Source organism: Varanus komodoensis, unplaced genomic scaffold (genome assembly GCF_004798865.1).
Source record: "Varanus komodoensis strain SLA01 unplaced genomic scaffold, ASM479886v1 scaffold10, whole genome shotgun sequence".
NCBI classification, from domain to species: Eukaryota; Metazoa; Chordata; class Lepidosauria; order Squamata; family Varanidae; genus Varanus; species Varanus komodoensis.
Window position 1 is genome coordinate 20,522,044 of NW_025335269.1, and position 26,324 is coordinate 20,548,367.

Genomic DNA, 26,324 nt, shown 5'->3' on the forward strand with positions numbered 1-26,324 from the left:
AGAATAGATGGCAAAAGAAGAACGGGATGGCAGAGGATGAGGTGGCTAGATGGAGTCACTGAAGCAGTTGGTGTGAGCTTAAGTGGACTCCGGGGGATGGTGGAGAACAGGAAGGCCTGGAGGAATGTTGTCCATGGGGTTGCGATGGGTCGGACATGGCTTTGCAACTAACAACAACAACAACAACCAAGAACCACTTTAAACCCTTTGAATCCACCTGCAGGCCACACACCACCTCACTGCTGAATATGGCAGCAGCGAAAGGAAAAAAAAGTGGCAGTTTGCTAACACATTTAAGCGGCAAACTGTTCTGGAGTGGTAAAAAGGTCAAATTTAGTCTGAGAATAAGCTAAAAATGATATTTGTCAGCAAACCACACAATAAATTTTAGAAATGCAGTGGAAGTGGCAGCAGCACTGCATTGGGAAGTGGTGTTGAGGCATGTGGGAAAGACCAGGTCCATGCTGTTGATTTGTGTTGTGCAAGTGAAAGCATGTTTAGTTGGGCTGCTGGTAACTGAGAGCCAGTGTGGTGTTGTGATTAAGAGCACAGGACTGGGACTCAGGCAATCTGGATTAATGGAGCCAACTGGGTGACTTTGGGCCAGTCACAGACTCTCAGTCCAACCTGCCACACAGGGTTGTTGTTGTGGGAATAAAATTGAGAGCAAGAGGAGGAGTATGATGTAAAGCTCCTTGAATTCTTTAAAAAGGAAAAAAAGGTAGGATAGAAATCTAGTAAATAAATAAAGATTTGCCTAGGACACAAGAGAAGGTCATTCTTCCTAGGGTCATATATGTGAGCAGACTGGGGGGGGGGGTTGCATTCAGATGCTCCAACCACTAAAGCACTTACTTTTCTTCAGTCCAGTAATAAGCAACATCTTGTATGCTTGCCTGAAAATTTAGTGATGGCTCTACTTTTCCCTGATAAGTCAAGAGAGCTGTCTTTGTAGGTATTGGCTGGACTTTCTGCTTGCTGTTCGGATTTGTACTGCTGCCTTACCTACTGAATTAATAGCAGACTGTTCTATTATGATGCCCTGAATAACCATGGTGCCAGTTGTCAAAGAGATAACGCTTGATGTTCTGGGGTGCAGACTTGGATGGGAGGAAATGAACTGCATCATTGTTAATGCTTTAATACTTGATGCTACTTAGCCATGCATAGTCAGATCAAAGCTTTCCTTGAGAATATCATGGCTTCGGGATAGAAGATCCTGGAGGCAGTTTGGATGAGTGCATTTTAGCTGCCTCTGGGATGAGAAAAAATATGGAAACATAAATTGTCTTTAGGTTCTCTTACACCCTGTTTTCTCTCATCCCATGCTACATAAATACGCATAGGATTTCACCCTATGTGCTTCAGAAATCTAGTTTTAATCAAGATTCCAGCATTTCATCATTTTGTGACCAAGGTACACCTGCATTGATTCTATTCTATTCTCTCTCTCTCTCTCTCTCTCTCTCTCTCTCTCTCTCTCTCTCTCTCTCTCTGTGTGTGTGTGTGTGTGTGTGTGTGTGTGTGAGAGAGAGAGAGAGAGAGAGAGAGAGAGAGAGAGAAACTTTTAGATGTACTTTGAAGCACATCCAGCAGGTAACAGTGTGGCAGGAAAAATTAAGCTAGTTCACTCAGCACTGACCAGTTGCCCCACAAACTTAAATATTAAGAGAGAGAAGGCATCACAAACCTGGCAATAAACCACAGAGGGTTAGGTGTTGTGCAAACAGCCAATGGTGCACCTGACAGATGATCAAGCTGATTATGGGCTCCCTGTTTCTCCTTCCCCCTTGATCTTTTCATGGGTATCCCAAGAACCAGTTTGCTTCCTACCACATTTGTGAGCTGCTTTTGCCCCACTGTGGTATTTGGAGATTTGTCTTTTCTTTCTTCAGAGAGCTGCTGTGGAGTAGTGGTTAAGAATGTTGGGCTGACACCATCTAAGTTTCTAGTTCCCACTTGACTATGAAGCTCACTGGGTGACTTTGGGTCAGTCACTGACCCTCAGCCTAATGTACTTCACAGGGTTCTTGTGAGGATCAAATGAAGAGGAAGAGGAGGATTATGCAAGCTTCAGGACAGAAATATAATAAATACATAAAATAAACTGCTGGCAAAGTTATATTGGGAGAGACTCTCAGTTTCCTCCTGAAGTTAAATATTGCCAGTGCCCCAGTGCTTTGAATTCTGATATGAGGCGAGTGAGAACAGCAGATTGTCAACTGAAATCAGATTGATGTAAATTTGAAGGTTGAAGGAATGACACACACAGATTGACATATCACTGATGCAGAGGGGGATGAAAAGGAGAAAAGCAATGCTGGACTCCTGTACAGGCTCACTCAGAATAGCAACATATTCTGAACATATACAGTCATGTCTATTCATTTACACAAATCTATCCAGTTCATTATTTGTTTGTGTTCTCTTTTTAGTTTGTGTTTGTGGGGGGTTTTTTTGTTGTTGTTTTTCAGAACAATACTGTAATAATAATTTCCTTTGTAAAAACTGAGGAAATTTAATGAAAAAATGCTAGTTTAAGACCAGAGTAAAGGCTATCTCATCTTGGCTCTACAAAGTCAGGAAACAGGACAGCCTTAACAGACTTTGCCCCATGATCGCTAACTATGCTGTGCAATATCACAAATGGTACTTGCTTAGAAGCGATGAACAGGGGTGGGTCAACTCTCCAGATGATTCTTCTGTCAATACAGGAATGCTCCAATGCTTCAGAAAGCAATACAGGGCCAGAACTACTTAGAGTTTCTGTGTTGGTCCCCAGCATTCAATCCCACCCATCTGAATTTGAGCTTGAAAGACCAAAGAAAACTATGGTGCATAAGTTATAAACAAGCACAGTTTGTGATATTGTACAAAGATCAGAGGGCACATCTGTTGAAGTATCAGCAGCCTTCGTTTCAATTTCCTGCCTTTGTGTAACATGAGCAAACATCAGAAAGCCTTAACTGTGGTCTTAAACTGGCGTGTTTTGTTTTGCTTTGCTTTGTATCATTGAATGCACACACAAAGTCAACTAACGAGCCAGGTACCAAATCACAAAGATCCATCCAAAGTATTCTGATATTTAACCAGAATTATAACAGGTGTGTGTGTGTGTGTGTGAGTGTGAGGATTTTTACTGTTGTGAAGGTATAAGCAAGCTAAGAGATATTGATAACAAGTGTTAGTGTAGTTAATAAAATGTGGAGGGAGGAATCCTTCTGGACTCAAAGATTTTTAATTGCCACCCTTTAAAAGGTTGATAAACAAAGAAAAGGATATGCCTTTATATTATGTGGTTGTTGCCACTGTAGTGTATGCAACACATTGGGAATCTAATCAACTGCCAGGAACTCAATATTAGTACACAGGCAGAGTCCTGAACTCTGCAAGAGTCCCTGTGACCTCAGCAGAGGAAATCTGATAGTGGACCGTTCTCTCTTTCTGCTCCCTGTGCCCTCACAGCCAGGACAGAAAGCACTGCTGCAGCTGAATTCAAGGTTGCAACATAAACTGCGATGACTTCATGCAGTCAAAAAATGGAGAGGGACAAGAGGCCAGGGTCCACAGGATCTTGTAGCCTTTCCATTGCCATCCCCACCTAGCCCCATTAAGTCAGCTAGATGGGATTGCAGGCTCATCTGGCTGAATTTGACTTTATTTTGGGAGTAACAAGAGGCAAAGGTGCCACCATCATTCCTCCTGTTCTGCCTGGATCTTGGAGCCCTTTGTCTGTTAGTAGAACAATCCATAGAATTGCTTCATAAGCTATGGTACTTTACCAATCTAAATAAATCAACTTGGCCTACAATCCTGAACATACTTACCTGGGAATAAGTCCCCTGAATGAGGCCACCTTCTGAGAATTCATCACCAAATAGGACCAGGTTCACTGCAAAATGATAGTTTTGAATCTGATGTTGGGCAAGCATCCCAGAAGGATGCTGTAATAAATGCTGTGGAGTGATCCAGCAGCATTAGTAGGGATACACTCCCTCTGTCCAGCTTCCAGCACAGATCCTCCACTGCAGTGATTAAGGCTGTTCCTGTTGCCACTCCTGGCCTGAATCTTACTTTAAAGAGCAGAGATTAGAAATTGACCTAGAATGCAGTCCCACACTAATATACACATTGAGACAAAGAGCAAATTAATCTACTTAAGAACAATAAAACAGAGGAAATGTGCTTTTTTTTAAAATAGCGTAAGTTTTCTAACTTGCACTGAAATATGTGTGTGTGTGTGCATTAATGCACCTCCTCAGTAATATTGGAGAATTGCCTCTTAGGCAGAACAACAGTAGATCTTCAGATTAGCATCACAGGAAGCTTCTTAATAGAGTGGGAATAAGCCTCTCTGTGCAATCTTTGTACATATCACAGTACAAGAGTACATAATCACTAGCCTATAATGTATTTATTTTCATTTATTTATATCCCATCCAAAGCAGGTGAACACAGTTTAACACATAAAAAGCATTAAAATCCAAACTCTTAAACAGGGTTAGGGAAGCTCTTTCAACTGCAGGGCCAAATTCAATTTTGGAGGCACTGTTGGAGTCCATATTCCTGTGGTGGGTGGAAATGAAAGCAAAAGGGGACAAGGGCAGAATTTAAAGAAAAAAGATGTGCACTGAAGCAAAATAACAAAACCTTCAATGCAATCAGTCAGGGAAACAAATAAAACTGTTGGTCATACTGCAAAAGCTTGCCCAAATAATTATGGCTTTAACTGGAGTCTAAGTGACATGCAGCCTCATTTCAGGAATGGTGGAAACCAATGAATTTTTCATTATTGAAGGCCCCGAGGAAGAGAATATTGTACCAATAATTGAAATGGGCTCTTAACCAATGGATTGTCATGTACAAGTGGGTACTCATGGCTCTTTGCTAAACAACACTACAGTCGGAGTCCATGTGTCACACTAAACAGCCAAAGATTGGGGTGATCCTGGGTTGTGTGATAACCTGCAAGCGGAGGGTAACCTGCAAGCGGCATGCCCATGTGATTCCAGCAGCCAATCAGTTTGGGGTTTCTGTCATGTTCATTGCTGTTTAAGAGTAGAGCAATCACTTCTCCCTAACATGAACTCTTTGTACCTCAGTGCTGTCAGATCACAGGAGGGATGGCTTTCAGAAGCAATATCGACAACTTTCTGAAATCTGACCTCATGCCTCTGGCAAAGACCATTCCTCTCTTATGGAGCAGCTGCTCTTCCGATGAAAAGTCAACCTTTCTTCAAGGGACTGATATTTAGAAAAGTTCAGTAGCAGTCAAGCAGCAAAAATATGTGTCAGACAAAAAGTATGACAGAGTAGAGCAAGAAGGACACACAATCATATAATGCTCTTTTTCTTCATTCTTCAACCTATGTTGTGAAACTCATTGCTGGAAAAGGCTGGATGGTTTTTATCTACTCATAGAATACCCCAGTGGCACATTTCATTCAAGTTCGGAGATGATTCATTAATGACTTGCAGCTCTTTAAAGTAAAAGAAGCAATTTTTTTTTAAAGATGTTGAGGCTTTAAGTCAGCCAATAATGAATACATTTATTCCTTTGAAACTTGGTACCAGCCAAATGTTGACAAAATGAGTCAGCCTGTGGATGTAAAGCAAAGGGAATAAGCATATGGAAGGCAGCAACTCACGAAGAACCCAAGGATTGCAGTTGCATGTAAACTAGATTGATGTAAATTATCAAAAATGGAAAACAAAATGCATAAAACCTTTATTTCAAAGAAAACTCATAAAATAAATCAAATATCAGTGAAGAATTGGGCCGAAGAACAAAAGAAAGAAAGAAGAAATAGATTATTTTTGTGCAATCTGATAGTGAAGTGTGTGCATGCGTGTGTCTTCATAGACATACACTCTGATCATTCCATTGTACTGTTGCATTTTATCCTTTATTTTTGGTTAACCTCCTTTGGAGCCTCGACTGAGACATATGCTGTAAATCTGAAAATTAAGTACATGATGATAATTTATCTTTTAGATGTAATTTTTATTTCCACTCTGACAATCCCTTAAAAGGATAACCAAGATACTTTTGAGATGGAGTAAGCTAAAGTGTACTACCAATGATCATGTGGTCCCTCCTTTTCCCACTGTTCACCCAAAATTACCAGCTCCATTTCTTGTTTCTGGAATGCAACATTTGTACTCAGTTGCAGCTCTGTTGCTAAGGAATCACAGCAGATGCAGTAGAGCACGTGAAAGTCTGGTTTCTATGGATTCTCGCAAACAGCTTCTAGTGGGAATTCCCTTTGGATACACATCACATTCATCTTTCCATCTCACATCAGAATGGTAGTAAATGAAGTTATGTTCCAATATCGCAGCTTGGCTGTGGAACACTCTGAATGATCCGCTGTAAACACAAATAAAACAAATGACTCTCCTGTGAGCTTTAGTTGCCCTTTCCCCCCCTTGTCTCCACAAGGCAATTGCAGAACAGTCAAATTATTTTCAAATTTCCATGCAAATTTGCTGTTCAAGAGTTTAGATACTCAACATCCTGCTTTACTCACACAATGACACGAAAGAAAAAAGCAAATGTCTTTCACTGCATATCTCTAGGTGGCAATTGCATGGCTGGCATTTGCTAACCAGGAATAAAAACAGACCTAATGCAGTCAGCAGCAAAACCAACACCACCAAGAAATGTACAATGCAAAAGCAAATCCTGTGGCTGTTAGTATTTGTACTTCAGGTGGGAGCACCACACAGCAGTGCCGATGGTTGTAAGAATGATAGAAATAAACTCATTACAAATGCAACAGCAACAGTGGTTACATGTGAATCACCAAAGAAGAAAATTGTGCCTCACCAAAACAGAGGACTAAAGAGAAAAGCTGTTTGTGTAAAATTTGCACATGCTCATTTTCATATTTATATGGAGAATGGAAACAATTATAGTTTAAATATAAATGCAGTACATCTCAAGATGAGACACTTGGGCCAGGATTGTAAGGAGCTCCAAAGGGATCTCTCTAAGCTGGGAGAATGAGCATCAAAATGGCAAATGCAGTTCATCATAAGCCAACGTAAAGTAATGCATGTTGAGGCAAAAACTCCCAAGACTGATGGGATCTGAGTTAGCTGTGTCTGAACAAGAAAGGAAGGTTGGGGTGGTGGTGGACAGCTCAATGAAAATGTGTGTGCCCTGAAAAAAGCAAACTTAATCCTGGGCATAATTAGGAAGGAATTGAAAATAAACCTGCCAAGATCATACTCCTTTTATACAAATCTTTGGTGTGGCCTCAGTTAGAATATTGTGTAAAGTTCTGGTCACCAGACCTGGAAAAGGTCATTACTGAGTTGGAAAAAGTGCAGAGGAGGACAACTAGAATGATCAATGAGCTGGAGCAACTCCCCTATAAGGAATGGCTACAAGTACTGGGATTATTTTGCTTAGAAAAAAAGGCAAGTACTGGGAGACATGATGGAAGTGTTTAAAATGATGCATGATGTGGAGAAAGTGGAGAGGGAGACATTTTCTTCCTCTCCCATAATACTAGAACCCAGGAGCATTCAATGAAACTCATTGGTCAGAGATTCAGAACAGATAAACGCAAGTATTTCTTTACACAGCAAATAATTAAACTATGGAATTCACTGTTATGGGATGTGGTGATGGCCACTAATTTAGCTTTACAAGGTGACTGGACAAATTCATGGGCGAGAGGGCTATCAGTGACTACTAGCCTTGATGGCTATATGCTACGTGTTATCAGAAGCAGCATGCTTGCATACACACGTTGAGCTTGGGTACGGAGACACTTTGAAGGGTCCAGTGGGCACCTGCTTTGCTACTGTGCAGTTGAAGCGCTGGACTAGAAGGACCTTTGGTCTGATCCATCATGGCTTTTCTTATGTTCAGGTGCCCTGCATGCCTTGCTCAGTCTGCTGAACAGGTGCTACTGATAAGTAATTTAAAGGCCCAGCTCTACCATCTGATGGTTCTTTATTTTGAAAACAGATTTAGGACTGGACAACCCTTCAAACAAAGGATGCCTTCAAAGTAGAAGGTAACCCTCTGGTAGCCCTTCAAACAGAGGGCTGTGCTCTGTAAAAGAGAACAATCCCATTATGAGTGACAGAGGCAGTCATGTTAACTTCCCACACTTCTGTGAAACTCGTCCAGGGCACTGTGGGATATTTAAATGGCAGCTCCCTGGAGCCATCATGAGATCTAAGAGACACCAGAGCAGATGTCAGCAGCTGGGCCTAACAAATACCCAAAGATGCTGTGTGATGACACCAGCCCTTTCTAATAATAACAGCTGGCACAATTAGTGGTGCTATTACTGTCAGGATTTTGGCCACACACAGCTCCGTTACTTTCTTTTCACATGCACTGCATGGATGTGGTGCTTTCATCCTTAATATTCTTGATAATATTTCTTGTCTACATCTATTAGTGTTCTGCCCTAAAGTCCTGCATAACTTGTGACAGATAACCTCCCTAATGAAGCCTCCAGTGAATTTCGAGGGATGCCGACTCCCTGTTCTGTGCCCACGAGGGACTTCAGACACAGGGGTATGTCAAGCACATGGGCTACTACAGGTGCTTGGAGGGCCACACAATAGAGGGGTGGTGATTTGTAGTGAAGTTTTAGAGAGCTCTACTAAGACTTTTTGGTACAGGGAGTAGAAATGCACAGGTTCTTTCATTTTGGCAGATCTGTAGCATAGAAAAATAGAAGTATTAAAAGTAGAAGTATTTACTGTTATTTAAAAAAACAACCCTGTCCAGGACATTCTGATAACAGTGTGGATTTTACTCCCAGAACCACTTTGCTCACCTATATATTACTATATCCCAAGAGAAACACATTTAGAAGTAAACCAGAAGTATGCATAGCCCTTAAATATTCTGATAAAATCTATGTGTAATTTGTTCATAGAGATTCTCCCACATGGAAAAAAGAGAACAGCACACTTCTGTGCATGTTTACTGAGAAGTACTTTTGTTCAATGGATCTTATTTCTGGCAATGTATGCATGATAGCCTAACATTGTAGATATATCTCTCAGTGTTGTATCTATTTTTTGCCTATATGGGTTATTTAAGTCTAGCAAAGTTTCATCCATTTTATTGCTCAATATGATGAAAAGGATATAACCTTTGAACTGCAAATCAAACTTACCCCCCATGCAGTTTATTACTATCTGGAGAATAAGACATTTGAAATGAAAGAAGAGAGTTTCTCCACCCCACTCCCAGAATAAGATGTTACAGCTTAAACCCACGTAAAGCTTCAAAAGCTACTTCTTCTTCAGACACATGAATTGTTAAAGAACTCTTCACAGCCCATCAAGCAATGCCAATATTATAAAATTTATAGTCACGATTAGCCCTAGTCTCATCAGGGAAAGCAAGCAACTGACCTGGAGCTTTTAACTCTCTGGGTCCATGAAGCCAAGGACTGAAGTAATGCTGACAAAGCATTATGTTAGTAAGACCCAGGACATGAAAGAACCAAACAGGACTGGATGGGAGCAAAGTGATTTTGCTGGGGGATCCAACTTGTTCAAAGAAAGAGAAGAGTGCAATTCTGCAGGTGACTTTCTGGAATTATTGCACCAGCAACAAATTCCTATACCTTAAGTGGAAGTTTTCTGGTTTGGATTTGCAGAGATTACACAGTCATGTATGATAATGATTTCATTCCAAATGTGAGAAAAAAATACACCAAAGCATCCAACGCCCCATTAGAATAGGAGGCAGATGTGATAAATGTTCCGAATAAAACATGGCCATTAAAAGTCATGCAATGTGGAGTGCCCTTAACACATCTTGTATGACTCACCTCCTCCCTTGGGAGGGAAGGGTTATCCTTTGATTGGCTGACTCAGGCTAGGCGAATGAGCCGAAGAGCTTTTAAAAAATTATATTAACCCAGGGAATGTGACCTCAGGAAAGGGAAAGCATTGCACGTGTGTGCCAGCATGTGCATGCACAATTAGCAAAATGCTGCTGCTGAACCAGGATTCACACCTTCTTCCTGACACTGCACTGCAGCATGCCAGCAGCCAGGAAGATGGAAGAAGCCTCTGCACAGTACCGGGGCAGGGGAGAGGGAATTTGGCAGGGGGAGAGCATCACATACCCTACCCTTTGATTGACCCCATGTCTGGTCAGGATGCTCTATGTCTTTACCTGCCTAATCATATCCAACCATAGTGTATACAAAATGCAGGTTAGCAGGGAGGTTTGATCAGCTTCTTAAAGAGAAAAGCAGCCATGGAGCAGTTCAGCAAGATTTCACAGTAAAATCCAGCCGGCTGCTATGTAACTATTACTTAAATAGCAAATGTCCATGGTAGGGAGAAGATAATGGGTTATATCTTGACATCTTTCCTGACACCATTGATATTCTCTTTGTTTTGGCAGGGAGCTACCACAAGGAATAATTTCTCTAATGGATATCCTCTCTGCCAAGGCCTTGATACCATGATATGTATGTCAGCCATTTTAATTAAGAGACAGAATTAGACTTTCTCAATAATTAACCTTTCTTTATTGTTGTATGCTTCCCCCCCCCCATTTCCCTTCCATGTAAGAAAAAATGTTCAGTAGAAAAAGAAAGCCATTGTCTGTATGCAGATGTTCTTCTCTCTGCTCCACTGCAATGCTTTTCATCTGATAAAGGTGGCATGCGTGTACCAAACTCTCTAGGCAACTTTCCACATGGGAAGCAGCTCAGGGTGAATGGTTGATTGGCATAGTTGGCTGAGAGCATGAGCTAATTGATGCTAGCCCTGTTAGGAATGAACAAGCATGCATGAAAAAAGGGAGGTTTTGATAGCATGGCTGAAATCAGCCTGTATCATGTGAAGAGGATCTGAACTAGAGCCCCTCCCCTGTATCAGGGAGTGCTGTCCTGGTATTTATGCAAAACACATGTACAACTGTTGGGACACCTGCTAAGGAACACAGCACAATTTCTGCCATGCTGAAAATGCAGTCCACATGATTGCAATTGCCCAAGAAATAGGAGGAGTTGGAAATTTATTTATTTATTGATTTACTAAATTTGTTTAAAGGCCACCTATTAGCATCAGGAAAGGTGACAAGTGCAGGGGAAATGACCCTTTTGATTTCATTTTCGTGTATTTGTTTTTAGATCTGTTAAGCTTATGCGCATATTAACCAATGTGAAGGAGCAGAATTTTTTTAAAGTCACTTTTTGCTCTTTTGCAAAGCCTGAACAAACCCTGCCTTCTGTGCTGACCTAAGCACTATGGAAAACAGGGTGATTTACTTCTGAGTAGATGTGTACATCAGGTGAGCTCTCAGCTAGTTGTTCTCAGAGGCAAGAAAATTAAAGGGACAAAAGAGACAATTGGAAGGCTTGAAAGTACATTCCAAACTTTATTTTTTCAAAGAATATGACAGAGGAAGGAAGAGTGAAAGCATTGCATTTATTCTCCAGTTCACTTGGCAAGGGGTAAGCCATTGTGTGGACAGTGAGGGAAGAAGGAAAACAACTCAGGGCTGACTTGGCTTGCCTCCTCATTGGAGATGCTGCTATTCTGCAGTATCTATTTACTAGACCCTGCTAGCACAGCCTTAAGCAGCCTTCCTCACCAGACACTTGAAGCAATGTGAGATGTCTGAATTAGTCATGGATTCCCCCTTCTGCACATGCTCATGAGCAAATCCTTAAAAAATAAAAGGCTAAATAGGACATGTCCTCATTGCAGTGCCACTCCCCACCCCTCTACCCAACCGCTTTCTTTCAAAATAGATACTGCAGAAAAACATGCAGGGTATAAACATGTAGGATATAGTAGTAGAAACCATGTGAGGTCCATTTAGGGTGAGTGTCGTCGGACATCCTCATGAGCCATGCATTAGGGCAACTGTCAAAATCTGAAGTATAGATCCCTCCCATGTGGGAGTTCATAACTGGCAAGCACTTGATTCAGAATGGGTCCAGTAAATTTGGGTCCAGTGCAATTTGGATCCTATACAGCAGGGGTCTCAAACTCGCAGCCCGCAGGCCAATTGCGGGGATGGGCGGGGAACAGGGGAGGGGCCCTGCAGCCTTCAAAGCACCGGTGGCACCCAGGCCGGCCTCCGGATGAGCGGCCCACCACCACCGCAGTGGTGGAATACTTGATGTGGCCCAGCCTCACCCAGACTCTACTTCCAGCGGCCCCCAGGTAAGTTGAGTTTGAGACCCCTGCTATACAAGATGGATCAGGAGCAGAATGGGGGCTGGACATGTCTCTGCTCCTAACTCCTTCTCAGTCATTCCTTTTCCCTTCTCTTGCAGCCAGATGATTGCTTTCTTTTCTTCCTTTGAACATAATAGGCCTTTGCCTACTAACCAGAGATGGCCTCTTCCAGGGCTTCGGTTCAGTCACTTCAGGCATTTTGTACCTGTGGGTACAAAACAAATATAGATTCTACCAGAATGCATAGGGTTGTCTCACTCTCCAAATGCTGGCAGGCATAACAGCCACCCTGGGTAATGCATCATTTCAGTCAGCTGGGCTTATGTGTGTAGGATTCCCTCAGTCTGACACTGATGACATGGCCTGCATGCACATTCATGGCTATCTCAGGAACAAACTTATCCCATGTTTTCTCAATAGCTCCTTCACGTTTTGGCCTTCCGACACACCAAAGGAATGAAGGAATACATAAAAGAAGGCACAGTTTCCAACTTGGAAGAACTGGACAGGACTGTTTGGAGGGCTGTTGTTCCTAGGGTCACCATAAGCCAGAGATGACCTGACGGCAAATAAAAACAACATGTACCAAATGCTTGAAAGGGGATCTAGATAATGGTCTAATAATGCATAATACCAGCTAGACTGTTAGGAACTGTAAGATGTGTAGCTCCCTTAGTTCCTGATGTTCCTGGATCATGAACAATGCCTTTGACTTTCTAATTCCCCTTCTGAGATCTCCGAGTATCGTAGCATGGGCTGTTTTCCACAGCACAGTCCCATCAAAGGGCAGCCAAGAAGGAAGGCACCACAGTGCTTGCTTTTATGGTCACAACCATGCCACAGATTCAGCATATTTAATATTTCCTGTGCAAACTCACTCTTTCAAATGTTTAATATTTCCTTTCAAACTCGCTTGTTCAATGTTTGTGCAGTACCAGCTGCTGAAAGAGTTTACATTATTTCAACAATTAATTGTAATGGCATATGACATATTTCTGGTGAGCCCAAAGGGATCTCTTCCCTATTAATTTTTATTCGTGGTGAGAGGTCAAATATATAATGACAACCAATTAGGAACGTTACTTTTCTTGGCATTTCACAGATATATTATAGGAACTGATAACTATATGAGGAGGCAGATATAACTATGCTTTACAATTGCACTGGCTTTGTTTAGTAAAATAATTGTGTGGGGCAACTGGGGGAAAGTGGTAACGCCTGGATCTCTCTTGCATTAGTGCTATTATTTATGTATTGCTTCCCCCTCCTATCTGGTGCTTTTCAGTACTTCACTCCAATTAACTCTGTTCTTTATATTGTTTTGATTCCTTCATCTTCTTAGAGCGTTCATGATTCGACTGAAAATGTCTTTCATCCATAATCAAAAGTAGATTCTGTATACTAAGCTCTATGTTTCAATTTTTGTCTTCCTTGTTAACATTTTGGGAAGTTAGTAAGATCAATCTTTGAAGCACAGCTACCCTAGTAAAATGGAGTGGAATAGGATAGCTACCTGGCATAGCATTTCCGTAGCTAATACTACTATAAGTCAGTCTGACACTAAAGGGTATTCCAAAGACCAGGAAATAAAAAGGCATTAAATGAGAATGCTGACAATTGCTAATTGCTTCTCTCTTTGTTAATGTATATGGGATATCCAGGTTTTAGTTTCAGTACTGCTTGTGTGTAATGCTGGATTATGGTGCTGAGCTTGATCTGCAATGTTTGATCTGCAATGTTTAGCTGCAATTCTATGGAAGCTTTCCTGGGAGTAAGCCCCATTATTGTTACCCTCACAACAACAACAACCCTGTGAGGTAGGTTGGGCAGAGAGTCTGTGACTGCCTAAAGTTGCCCACTGAGCTTCAAGGCCAAATGAGAACTAGAACCAGGATCTCCTGGGTCCCCCATCCAGCAGTCTAACCACTACTCTGCACTGGCTCTCCATTGAACTTTTTGAGGAAAATGCATAGGATTCCATTCTTCACTTTTACTCTTTTGCCCAGTTTGCATATAATGACATATTAAGCCATGATTTATGTATTAATGCATAACTGATATGGTGAACTCCACTATCTCTTTACATATGCAGCCTCCCATAGGCTTCAGATTTGCTCCACAATAGGATGACACCATGGGTTAACCATGGGTTAAATAAACCAAAGGTTCAAAATAAACCAAAGATTTATTTTAGGGTTTAGTTGCTAAGTTCCAAATAGTAATGGCATACATGTAGCATGCACTGCAGCAAATTGTGAGTTAATTATTCTACAATTTGCCACTGTTACATCCAAGCAGACTCTTTATTTTCATCCTTGTTCACAGATGAAAAATTATACAGAATGTATTAATGCATAATTTAACAGTACAATATATGGCATTGCCTGTCTGATCATTCTGAGGCCTCTTTGCCTCTTTTGAGATATAGATTGTGTATAGTTAGACATTGGGCTTTGGGAGTGGCAGGAAATTTACCCCTCCTTTCTTCCCCACTCCAATTCTGTGGATGCTGGCTGATTGGCCATAGGAACTTTTCAGGACCCAGCTCCAACCTTGGAAATGTTCGCCCTCTGAACTTGCAGCTGTTGCAGAAAGAACTACCCTGACTGTAGCTCTGGCATCACAAGACCAGGAAGTGTGGCAAGGAGGCTCCTGTAAGATAGGCTGATTTATTTATAATTATATGCCACCTCATAACCCTGAGGTGCATTGAAAACCTCTGAGGTGGGCTGGATCTGGCCCCCGGGCCATAGTTTGAGAAACCATGTCATAACCCAAAGGTGCTAGAGTGCTAGAGCATAAAACATGCATAAATTACATTAAAACAGTTATTAATCAAAGATAAATCTATAAAATAATAGAATGATAGCATCTCAAATAAAATATACTCACATGCACCAGTAAACAAAACCAATAAATTAATCAAAATTAAATTAAGATTAAAAAATCCATAACAAAACTAAAAGTATTAAATAAAATTAAATCAACCAAAAACTTGTTTAAATAAAAAAGTTTTCACCTGGCACCTGAAAGAAAGAAGAGTAGGCACTGGCTGGATATCCCTGGGGAGTGAATTCCATAGTCTAGGCACATCCCAGTGGAGATCAGCCTGTCTTTTCTACAAACAGGAGCTGAAATCGTCTTAGTCTTTGGCAATCTTCACATCCATGCTCCACGTAGCCTTGATCATAATGCTCTGAGCATTGAAGGTTATGGATCATAATGTGCCCATAATGGACTGAGTGCTGAGGGCTCTGGGCAGTCACATTGGATCACACTAAGTGAAAGCAGCACACTCTATAGTGCCCATATTTCTCCCAGAGCTAGTTTCAAGTATTCATTCTCATCCTGGGTGCTCCTTCGCTGAATTTTGTCTTTTCATTTCTCCATTCAGTGTTTGCACTCCTATCTTCAGAACTCCTCCCTCCATTTGCCAAACTTGGCAGCTTGCCTGTCCTTATCTTTCTTCATAAAGCCAGTCTTCCATCCTCTTAATCATATTTGCCTTTGAGCTTTCTCTCATTTGTCAACAGCTTTTCAAAATGCAATAAAATGAATGCAGCATTTCATAGGCACTTACTCAAAACCCTCCTATCAAGGGCCTGGATCCAAAGAGCTACTTTAGGCATGACCAATGGCTTGGACATGTGCAACCAGTGAGATGAATGCCTCTCTTCCCTTTGAACTGCAGGGCCCCTGTGCTGTATCAAAAACTCCCTTTAAAAGCCCCTTTTGTTTCAGGACTACCGTATTTTTCGCTCTATGACGCACTTTTTTCCTCCTCAAAAGTAAGGGGAAATGTCTGTGCGTCTTATAGAGCGAATGTGTGTGTGCCCGACGCCTGGGACGCTGCCAGCCTGCCTGCACCACATGGCACCACCTGGCCAGCACGCGCTCGGCGCACGCTGCTCCGCCCCCCCCTCCAGCGCAGGTGAGAGCTGTGCCGCTCAGGGGGAGCAGTGTGGAGGAGGAGGAGCCGCAGGCTTTAACCCACTGGCTGCACGGAGAGACAGACTACTCACCCCCACTGCCCGGGAAGACCTGCCACGGAGGAGGAGGAGCCGCGGGCTTTAACCCGCTGGCCACACGGAGAGACAGACTGCTCACCCCCACCGCCCAGGAAGACCTGCTGCCGCCGCTCCACCCGGAAGACCACCGCTGGCACGCTGCCGGCCCGGCTGCACCACACCTGGCCGGCACGCGCTCGGCCTGCCCTGCTGCGCCCTCCTCCTCCAGCGCAGGTGAGAGCTGTTAATCACAGGTCAGTGTGTGTTTTAAAATGGCAACCTGTCTTTTAATGAAGCCCATGGGGAAGTGATGGGGAATGTGCCTGTGATTATCAGGAAGCTTTCCATGGATCCCTCCTCTAAAAACTAGGTGCGTCTTATGGTCAGGTGCGTCTTATAGAGCGAAAAATATGGTAATTTGTTTATGGCAATGCAAGAGGCAACTTGAGGAATATAAGCCTAATTCTGGCACCAGGTTAAGACATTTTTATTTGAAGAGCATTTTAATTGTTGACTGTTTTAGGTTTAATTTTTAAAAAAAAAATCTGACTGTCATTTTAACTAGTTTATTTAACTAGTAAATTTGGTATTTTAATTGTGATCTTTTAAGATTTATCCAATCTGTTATGTTAATATATGCTATTACTTGGTATCCCTGCTGTGATGGCAATGTTGTATTGTTTTATTGTCTATTGGTATTGATGTTTTAATTGTTTTATTTATGTAGTTTATGTTTTGTTATGATTTTAGTAGGTAAGCTGTCCAAAGAGCCATGAGGCTATTGCAACAGTATACAAAAGTGTTAAATAAAATAACTAAATAATGGATGAAACTAACTTCAGTCAGGCTGGCATTAAAGGTAGGCAAGGTTGTGATCCTGCCAAACACCAGCAAGGATCCACTGAGAAGAGGTCCCTGAGCCTGTTCCTTGCCTATTTCCAGCCCAGACAACACTGGTGGAAAGGAGGAACAATGGGTTTATTTATTCTTACATTTATATCACTCACTGATGGGGAGAACCCACAAAGGTGACTTGGGTCTGGCACTGGCCTGAGTTCTCTGTGTCCTACAAGAAGTTTAATATTACTAATAATTTGCATGGAAGGATACTTTAAAGAATGGACAATACTTTTAAGGATGGAGAATTATGCTGTAGTTATTGGCTTAACTTTGGGATTTAAGGACTCTGGCCTTTTCATCTTCCTTCAATTTTTAGTGCTGTTGTGGGCAAGTCACTCAAACTCTGTTTCATCTTTTAGGTTCCGAAGTAGAAAGTGAAGATCAACATTTCATACTAGTAATCAGAGAGTTGTTTAGAGATATTTTAGCAATAGTATGGTTTAGCGATAGCAAGAAAATGCAGGTATCATGTGTCACAGCCAACAGCCTCCTCCATAACATGTTTAAAATAGAGGTGCTCCTCAGATTTGTTTGAAGCATGACCTGAAGTAGGCACTTCGGATCATTTCTGGCACTTCCTTTTAGAATGGCCAGAACCAAAGCTGGGCCCTGCATGAATCCTTGTGTGCAATTTAAGCTTTGGAAATGCAGGCGTTTTATTTCTTTGTAAATGCTGAAGTCCAAAAATCCTTTTCTTTTCCCTTCTCTGTTATCAAATCAATCTTTCTCTGGGACCTTTGACTAAAGTGAAACATTCCTTTTTGTCTAATGCCACCATGCTTCACTATCTGTCTATTTAAAGAAAGCTTCAAATGTTCTGTCTTCACTACTCCTTAGCCCCTTCTCCTATCCTTCTAACACTTTGAGCCTCCCATGCCTGGGGACACCATTGTGATGGGTGCAACTTTCATGTAAATTGTCCAAACAACCACGAAACCACTCCCCACTTTAAATGTGGAGACTCATAAACTGCTTTACCTATCCTTCCAAAACTTTTCAGGGTTCTTTCTTGGGACTACTTCTAGCATGTCTATCATTTTCAGAACAATGGTATGCAAGGAATAAAGGGAAACAAGTGTGGCCTGTTCTGGATACCTTCAGAATATAAAGGCTGTTCTTGCACAAATATCCCTGTACCTATTCATCTCAAACTTATGAGGCTTGATCCTCTCAGAAGGGATAATTACCCCTACAAACTTAATTCAATGCTGCCAATAAATTAAAGGTTACGAGCCCTAACCCTAACCCCAACCCCTTTAAAAAACAAAACAAAAACAAACTATGCAACAAAGATGCATAGCACAAAAGAACCTGGTACATATTTTTTTTCTGAAATTTAGCTGGCATTATGCCCTGCTAGACTGCAGGTGGCGCAGTGGTTTAAACCGCTGTCCTGCTGGGCTGGTTGATCGAAAGGTCGCCGGTTTGAATCTGCCCAACAAGGTGAGTGCCTGTTGCTCCATCCCAGCTCCTGCCAACCTTGCAGTTCGAAAGCATGCAAATGTAAGTAGATAAAAAGGTACCACTTTGGTGGGCAGGTAACAGCGTTCTGTGCACCTTGGTGTTTAATCATGCCAGCCACATGACCACAGAGACTGTCTGTAAACAAACGCTGGCTCCCTCGGCTAGGAAATGGAGATGAGCACCGCCCCCTAGAGTCAGGCATGACTGGACTTCACGTCAAGGGGAAACCTTTACCTTTATTCCCTGCTAAGGGGATACTTTGCATGAACATTCATCTAATACTGACAAAGAGGATAGTCATAGGCCTTTTAAAATTTCCCATGATGGTCAATGAGAGGAAAACATTGGATTTCCAAATCACAATTCTGATTCAGTCTGAATCAGTCCAAGCAAAAGCAGACCATTTTCTGAAGTTCCAAATTGGGCACTGTGTCAAATCTGGTGGTTGGCACACACCTCTAATGTAAAGCATGTTTCTTATCACATTTGTTATGTTTGATGTGTCATCTGCTCTTACATCTATGGCAAAGTGCCTGGCATCATAGATTGCCATCTTTATATCTCCCTGTAGGGGAAATGCTTCGCTTGTAGCTGTTCATAGTTTTCCTCCAGATATCCTGTTGTATATAAGATTTCTGCATGATGTTTCTCAGCTCTGACAGCCACAGATAGCTCAAATGGACAGAGCTATATATCAATCAGAAGCACAAAAACCAAGCCAAGAAAATGTCGTGGTGAATTTGGAAGTTGGTAGATTGGTTTTTTAATTCTTTTAATGGAAACTCAATTATATACATCAGTCCCAACCAATCCACCTTTTGTAGGCATGCCATATTGCTCATGCAGTGGGAGCAGGTGGCTGATACCTGCATAATATGGTTCTGTGTACTAATACCCTAATTCAGAATCTCTTGAAGGGATTAATATCTTGACTGTTTAAAATGAGATATTGCTGAAATATGATTGGCAGCTTGTCAGTTCTTCCCAAAATGAAATTGTACTTCTTTCCCAATCTTCTTCCTTTTTATTGCATTTCCTTCCCATCTTTAAAGGTTTAACATGATTTGGCTTACATGCCTAGTAACTTTAGGCTGAAGACTCAAGGAGTGTAAATTACTGTTATTTAAAATAAACGAGGCAAAGCAGGATTATTTTAAGTTATTTTGAAAATAAATCTAGCAGTGGTTGACTGGGTCCAGTGGAGCCCTGTGGCTCCAATGTCAGTGGGGTGGGATGTCTGCATTTTTAAGGAGAAACTTATCCATGGTGTCGAAATTTGGGGATAAAGTTCAGCACCATGAATAGCTCCTTTAAGGTTCTGTTTAAAACCCAAGGAAGATACACCACCCCACTGACACTAGAGTCATCACTCCACTGGCCAAGTTTAAGCTGAACATAACACAATGCACTAGTCAAACATCCACGTCCTTGACAGCTCCCATGAATTCCAGTGAGACTTGAAACTCCTCGGTAGAGGATTGTGTCCTGTGGTCTTTGACATGCGTATTTTTGTGACATATGAAAGCTTCCCCCACCCCCATGAAAATAGAATACTTGGAGCTTGCCTTCCCAAGTCCCATATATCCCTGTCGATCTAATTTGGAAGCTATGTAGAAGCCTCTACATAGCTTCTTAAGCACCACAGAATGCAGCAGATACCCCATCTAAGAGAGACATGGAGGGCTCTGACATTGCAGTCATCTGTCATTTCAAAGAATCATAGAATAGTAGAGTTGGAAGGGGCCATGGAGGCCATCAAGACCAACCCCCTGCTGTTGCAGAACACCATGTTACACCATCCTACTCAGATGGCTGTCAAGTCATCCTCATCTAAGATCTCCTCATCTAAATCATTAATAAAGATGTTGAAGAACACTGGGTTCAGGACTGAACCCTGTGGCACCCCACTAGTTACCTCCATCCATTTTGAGAAGGTGCCATTGATGAGCACTCTTTGTGTCTGATTTAGCAGCCAATTTTGGATCCATCTAACAGTTTTTCCATCTAGTCCAGTTTTTGCTAACTTGCTTATCAGAATATCATGTGGCACTATGTTGAAAGCTTTGTTAAAGTCTAGGTAGATTATGTCCACAGTGTTCCCTTTGTCCATTCGGGAGGTTACCCAGCCAAAAAATGAGATTAAATTAGTCTGACAGGATTTATTTTTGATAAATCCATGCTGCCTTCTATTAATCACTGCATTTTCTTCAAGATGCTTGTACATGAATTTTAACAATTTGCTCCAGAATTTTTCCAGGGATTGATGTAAGACTAACTGGTCTATAGTTCCCAGGTTCATCTTTTATTATTATTATTATTATTATTATTATTATTATTATTATTACATTTCTATCATCTTTGTTCCTCTTTTTGAAGATAGGGACAACATTAGCCCTTCTCTAGTCATGTGGCACTTCTCCTGTTTTCCAAGATTTATCAAAGATAATAGCCAGTGGCTCTGAGAGTTCCTCTGCTAGCTCTTTTATGACTCTGAGATGGAGTTCATTGGACCCTGGAGATTTGAAAGTGTTTATTCCACCTAGGTATTTCTTGACCATTTGTCTGTCAATGTTGGGTTGCCATCTCTTACTTTCAGCTTGTACTTCCTCTTGATTGCAGATTTCAGTGTGGGAAAAGACTGAGGCAAAGTAGGAATTGAGTGCCTCTGCTTTTCTTTGTTGGCTGTTATTACTCTGTCATCCACTTTAAGTAGCTGGACACCCTTCTCTTTCTAACATCTTTTGTTCTTGATGTAACTGAAGAAGGCTTTCTTGTTGTGATTAGCTTCCCTTGCTATTCTCAGTTCATTTCCTGCTTTAGCCTTCCTGATGCTATTCCTACAATTCCTTGTTGTTTGTTTATATTCTTCTTTTGTAGCCTGGCCCTGCTTCCATTTCCTGTACATGTTCTTTTTTTCTTTCAGAATGTCACTTAACCTTTTGTGGAGCCACGTGGGCTTCCTCTGCTGTCTTCCACACTTTTTTCTTAATGGAATTGTTCATACTTGTGCTTCAAGAATCTTCTTTTTCAAGATTTCCCACCCCTCTTGGACACCTTTCCCCTTAAGCGTGTATTGCCATGGCACTTACTATTTTTCTGAGTTTATTAAAGTTGGCTTTCTTGAAGTCCAGGATGCTTGTTTGGCTCCAGTTACCCTTTGTCTCCTTTATAACTGAGAATTTGAGTATCATATGGTCACTTTCCCCCAGAGTTCCCCTGGCTGTTACTTTGTCCACCAGGCCATCCATGGTAGTTAGCATTAATTCGAGGATAGCTGATCCTCTCGTACCTTCCTCTACTTTCTGCTGGAGAAAGGTGTCGGCAACACATGTCACGAATCTCTTGGAGGGACCATGCTTGGCAGAATTTGTCTCTCAGCATATATCGGGGGAATTGAAGTCCTCCATGATGACTACATTATTCTTGCAAATGCTGGCAAGTTGCTTTTCAAAGGTTGCATCCTTGTCCTCTTTTTGACTGGGTGGATGGTAATATATGCCAATAACTATGTTTTTCTTATTTATTTATTGCTCCCTTTAAATTTAGCCAGATGCTCTCAATGGGACAACTAAGTTACTCTCTTGTATTTCTGTGCAGATATGTGTGTCTTGTACATATAGTGCAACTCCACCTCCCTTTTTCTCCTTTCTATTTTTCTTGAACAGGTTCTATCCATCAATTTTAGAGTTCCAGTCATGTGAGTCATCCCACCAAGTTTCCGTTATTCCTATAAGATCATAATTGCCCTCATGTACTATGAGCTCAAGTTCATGTTGCTTGTTTCCCATACTCTGGGCATTGGTGTAGAGACATCAAAGTTCATTCTTACTGTGCCCTGGTTTTCTTTGGTTTTTTGGGAGACTGGTTTTGGGCCTTGCTTGAGGCTTTTTTCTCTGTTGAAATGTGTAAGTCTTTGCCACGTGATGGTATACCATGCTGCACATCTCCCTCCCCTATAGGTTTTAGTTTAAAGCTCTCCTAATAAAGTTTTTTCAGGTAGTGGCCAAACATCTGCTTCCCATTCTTTGTGAGCTGCAGCCCATCATTTGCCAGTAGTCCATCTTCCAGGAAGCTTAGCTTGTGATCCCAGAATCCAAATCTCTCTTTACAGCACCACCATCATAGCCTCTGCCTGCCTCTGTCTCCTCTTCCACTACAACTCCTCCTCCACCACCAAACTCCTGTTCGCTCACCCTGGACGCTTGCTCCCTGAGAGCTTTGCTGCTTATGTTCCAGAGGCCCTAGACCAGTAGGAGCAGCTTGCTCTGATGTGCTCTGCTCAGAGTCAGGAATCAGAATTTGTCTATTACATTGTAAATATACCCCAGTCAAGGAGCAGCCGTTTCATGAATGGCATTGGAGTCGCTCGCAAAGAAATATCTACAACCCAGCTTTATAAAGGGGTAAAGTTCAACCACTGAAATTTTTCTTGGCATGGAGGTACAAGACTGGAAAAGCTTTAGCTGTTATGCAAATGCTGTGAGCATGGGAGCAATACAGAAGAAAAGATCAGCAATCCTAACAAAGGTATGTCCACACCAGCAGTTTCTCCCATAAGCTTTTTCCCTTAAATCCAACCTCTTTCTGTAATGCCTTCCATAATTCTTCAGCAGTTTCTCTTTATGCTTCTCCATGTTAGGCTAGGTATCCTCCAGAATTCCAACTCTTTGCTCAGCAAACACATCAATAGACTTTCTAGGAAGAGCAACATTGTTGGAGAGTTAGCTGAGACACTTCAGAATCTAAGCATAGAACCTACCTCAGCAGGGAAAAGTCAGCTCAGCTTTCAATTCCAAAACAAAGATAAAGTATCCATGGGCAACCTAATCTGCTGTCAGAGCACTGACAACCTTGGGCTGACCTGCTATGCTGTTCATTTAAGTTTTGAAGAGAGAACATCAAACAAATCTCCAACCCCAAAATACTAGATTTTGGTTCTTATCCAAAGTAGCATGGCAGCTTTTGTCATTCTTCTCAGCATCCTGCAGTAAGACACCAGTTATCTGGTCCCCATTTCACAAAATCTTTTGAACATCATGCAATCTTATGGCATCAAGTTTATGGTGCTTTTTAATATTATGACCAAGTTCTTGCTATACCTGGCAGAAGCAGATGTGTCTACTTTTCACTCCCCCAAGATGCTGCACAGGCCTTCGGGACTTAAAAGAGGCAATTACCTCTTAAATAACAGATGGCATCTTAGATTAGCCAGGATGAGCAAACGCACAGTTGCACTGAACAAAGCACTGTGATTAGCTAGTTGAATAACAGTAGGAAAAATCCAAACAGCTGTACTAGAAACAAAGGAAGTTTTTAAATTTTATTTTATTTTTAATGATCATTATCTTCATTCATGGTCACAATGCATTCTTAGTAACAAGGTCACCAATTATACAGGTTCCTTTTCACTTCTTTCGACAAATTACATTTTGCAATTAAAGCAATGCATTAATAATTGCTCCCCAAAGGAGCACTAATTTAGGCTTAGTGCAGTTTACATATAATTAATGCATTTGTTGCAAAAGTCTTAGCAAAATCACTAAACACATGTTTTAACTAATTTCTTTTAAGTAATCATACTCTTAAAAGGGTTTTCCTTTATCATTCATCTGTGTTTGGTTTTGCAAGGAGGGGGTTAATTGGTATGTACGATAAGGGTTCTGTTACAGAAACTCTTATAAGTATCAGGATGAATGTGTAGTTCCTCATGAGTTGTACAAAGTTGGCTGTTTCATTTTTTTTCTTTTTTCTCTCTTCTCCTCTGGAAGTATAAGTAAATACTAAATAACAAAAGGACACACTTCTGCATGAAACACCAATCCAGTAGAATCAATTAAATGCAAGGTTTGAATATATTCATGCAGGAGAGATTTAAATTTTAAAAGTCAATTAAAAATAGTATTATAAAAAAAATCCTTTTTTTCATTTTGAAGAAAATGTAAATAGTTTCTTTTATAAAGAATAACAGGGTTAATGTGACATAATACAGATATAAGCATATTAGCCCTATAGTTAATCTGTAAATTGAATCAGTGCTCCCACCACTGATTAAATATGACTGTTCTATGTAAATTAAGAACCAGTTTGATAATTTTTCAAATACAAATACTTTCACTATCAAGCCACAAGCATTTAATTTTCACCTGATGGAAATTAACTGCTTTAGTCTGCCCAGTGTTGGGAAAATTTGGATAAATCCTGGCAGAAAAGCATAGCTTATATGTGCCTTTGTGTTATAAAATCAAACCTGCACCTCTTTCTCACAAAGCACAGCTTTCTAAGCCAGGTCACTCTTTAGCACTGCTGTTGCCTTAAGAAGATGGCATTATTAGCTAGACTGGGGAACTACTGGGAGGCTAGCACCTGTGCAGAGCTGAAGCGGTGGTGCCCATTTGCTTCTGAATGGGCCCACCTAAGTCCCACAGAGATGAGCCTGAGTGAAATTCTCAAACTAGACTTCCTGAAGGGCTCCTCCATAAGACACATTTGCATATGTAAACAGACTAACCTATCAATACAGCAATCAGTAATGTTTTCTATACTAGCAATGTTACTAGTATTTCTGATTGGTTTAAAACATTATGTCATACCTAAAGACATCAGGATGCTATTCTACAAAGATTATCTGGAAATGTAACACTCTGCAACTGTGTACGTGACCAGGAGAGTATAAAATGCTCTGTACTTGTATTGAAACCTCACAGTTGAGTTTACCTCTGCCCGGTGATGCATTATCATTAGTTGACTGCAGAAAATCCTGGGGCTCTGGACAATAAAACAGCAGAGGGTCAAACATGTGATCTTTCCCACAAACCCGATTTCCTCCTCACAAATTGAAAACTGAGATTCTGTCACCAGCAACTATCAGACAGGGAGATTCGGTTCAGTGCTTCTATAAGACTACCTTCAAGCAGTTTCTGGAATTGGATTCCAATTCAAAAGAAGAGGAGGGAGGACCAGAATCTGCAGCTGAAATGCCAAGGCCAGTGGATCCAGAGACAGACCAGGCAGTTGCTGAGAATTACATAGTTTCAAGTTCTATGGGAAAGCTTAATGAGCAAGCTGAAAGGGGAGGAACTTGACACAACATCATTAGTCTGACCATACAGCATCAGCTTAAGAGCTCAGACCAATTGAGAAAAATCAGATGCTCCTGTGGTAGAATCAGATCTTCTCAATCTGGAGGGCAGGAAAGGTATTCAGGATGGAACTAAGTTCTCCATTTCCTTAAAGGCCAGTGTTCTAACATAGCTTCTTTCTTTTTTAATTGACTTCTGCAATCTTCATCTTTTGTACTACAGTCAACCTAGCTGTTCATCTTTAACATAATAAATACTTTTAATTAGAAATCCTTTGTCCTGATCTGCTTGAAAAGGGGGTGGCCAACAGTGGCAAGACTGACCTCAGAGCACTAGATGCCACTGAAGATCTGCTGTGAGCCTTCCTTATTTCAGGTAGGCAGGATTGCTCTGACAACCTTATAAACTGTCATGGCTCCTACTTATAAGAAAGGCCCTATTATGGCTATATTTTAAAGACATGTCTTTCACAGGTAAGAAGTAAAGCGTGGAACAATGACAAGGCCTGCCTATAAGAAGGAAATAACAGTGTGAATACTAACTCTATTTAGTTGTAAGTTGAGATGTTCTAGGAAATACATGACACAGTATCAAAACAAAGCATGGTTTAAATCAATTATTCCAATTTAATAATTCAAATCAATTAGTTCAGTTTTTCCTTCTAATTTAAATTGCCTTGATTGCA

At 41.2% G+C, this 26,324-nt stretch overlaps 1 protein-coding gene and 1 long non-coding RNA gene across 5 annotated transcripts in view; one reads left to right on the forward strand and one right to left on the reverse strand.

The window, feature by feature from the left end:
* TMEM108 (transmembrane protein 108) overlaps positions 1 to 26,324 on the forward strand; it is a 201,391-nt gene that overhangs the window by 61,985 nt on the left and 113,082 nt on the right. The gene's annotated exons all lie outside the window — the stretch shown is intronic.
* LOC123017678 lies at positions 11,368 to 15,590 on the reverse strand. Its single transcript, XR_006413643.1, has 2 exons — positions 15,209 to 15,590; positions 11,368 to 12,394 (listed from the first exon to the last, which is right to left on the reverse strand). It is a non-coding gene; the product is annotated as an uncharacterized LOC123017678 (long non-coding RNA).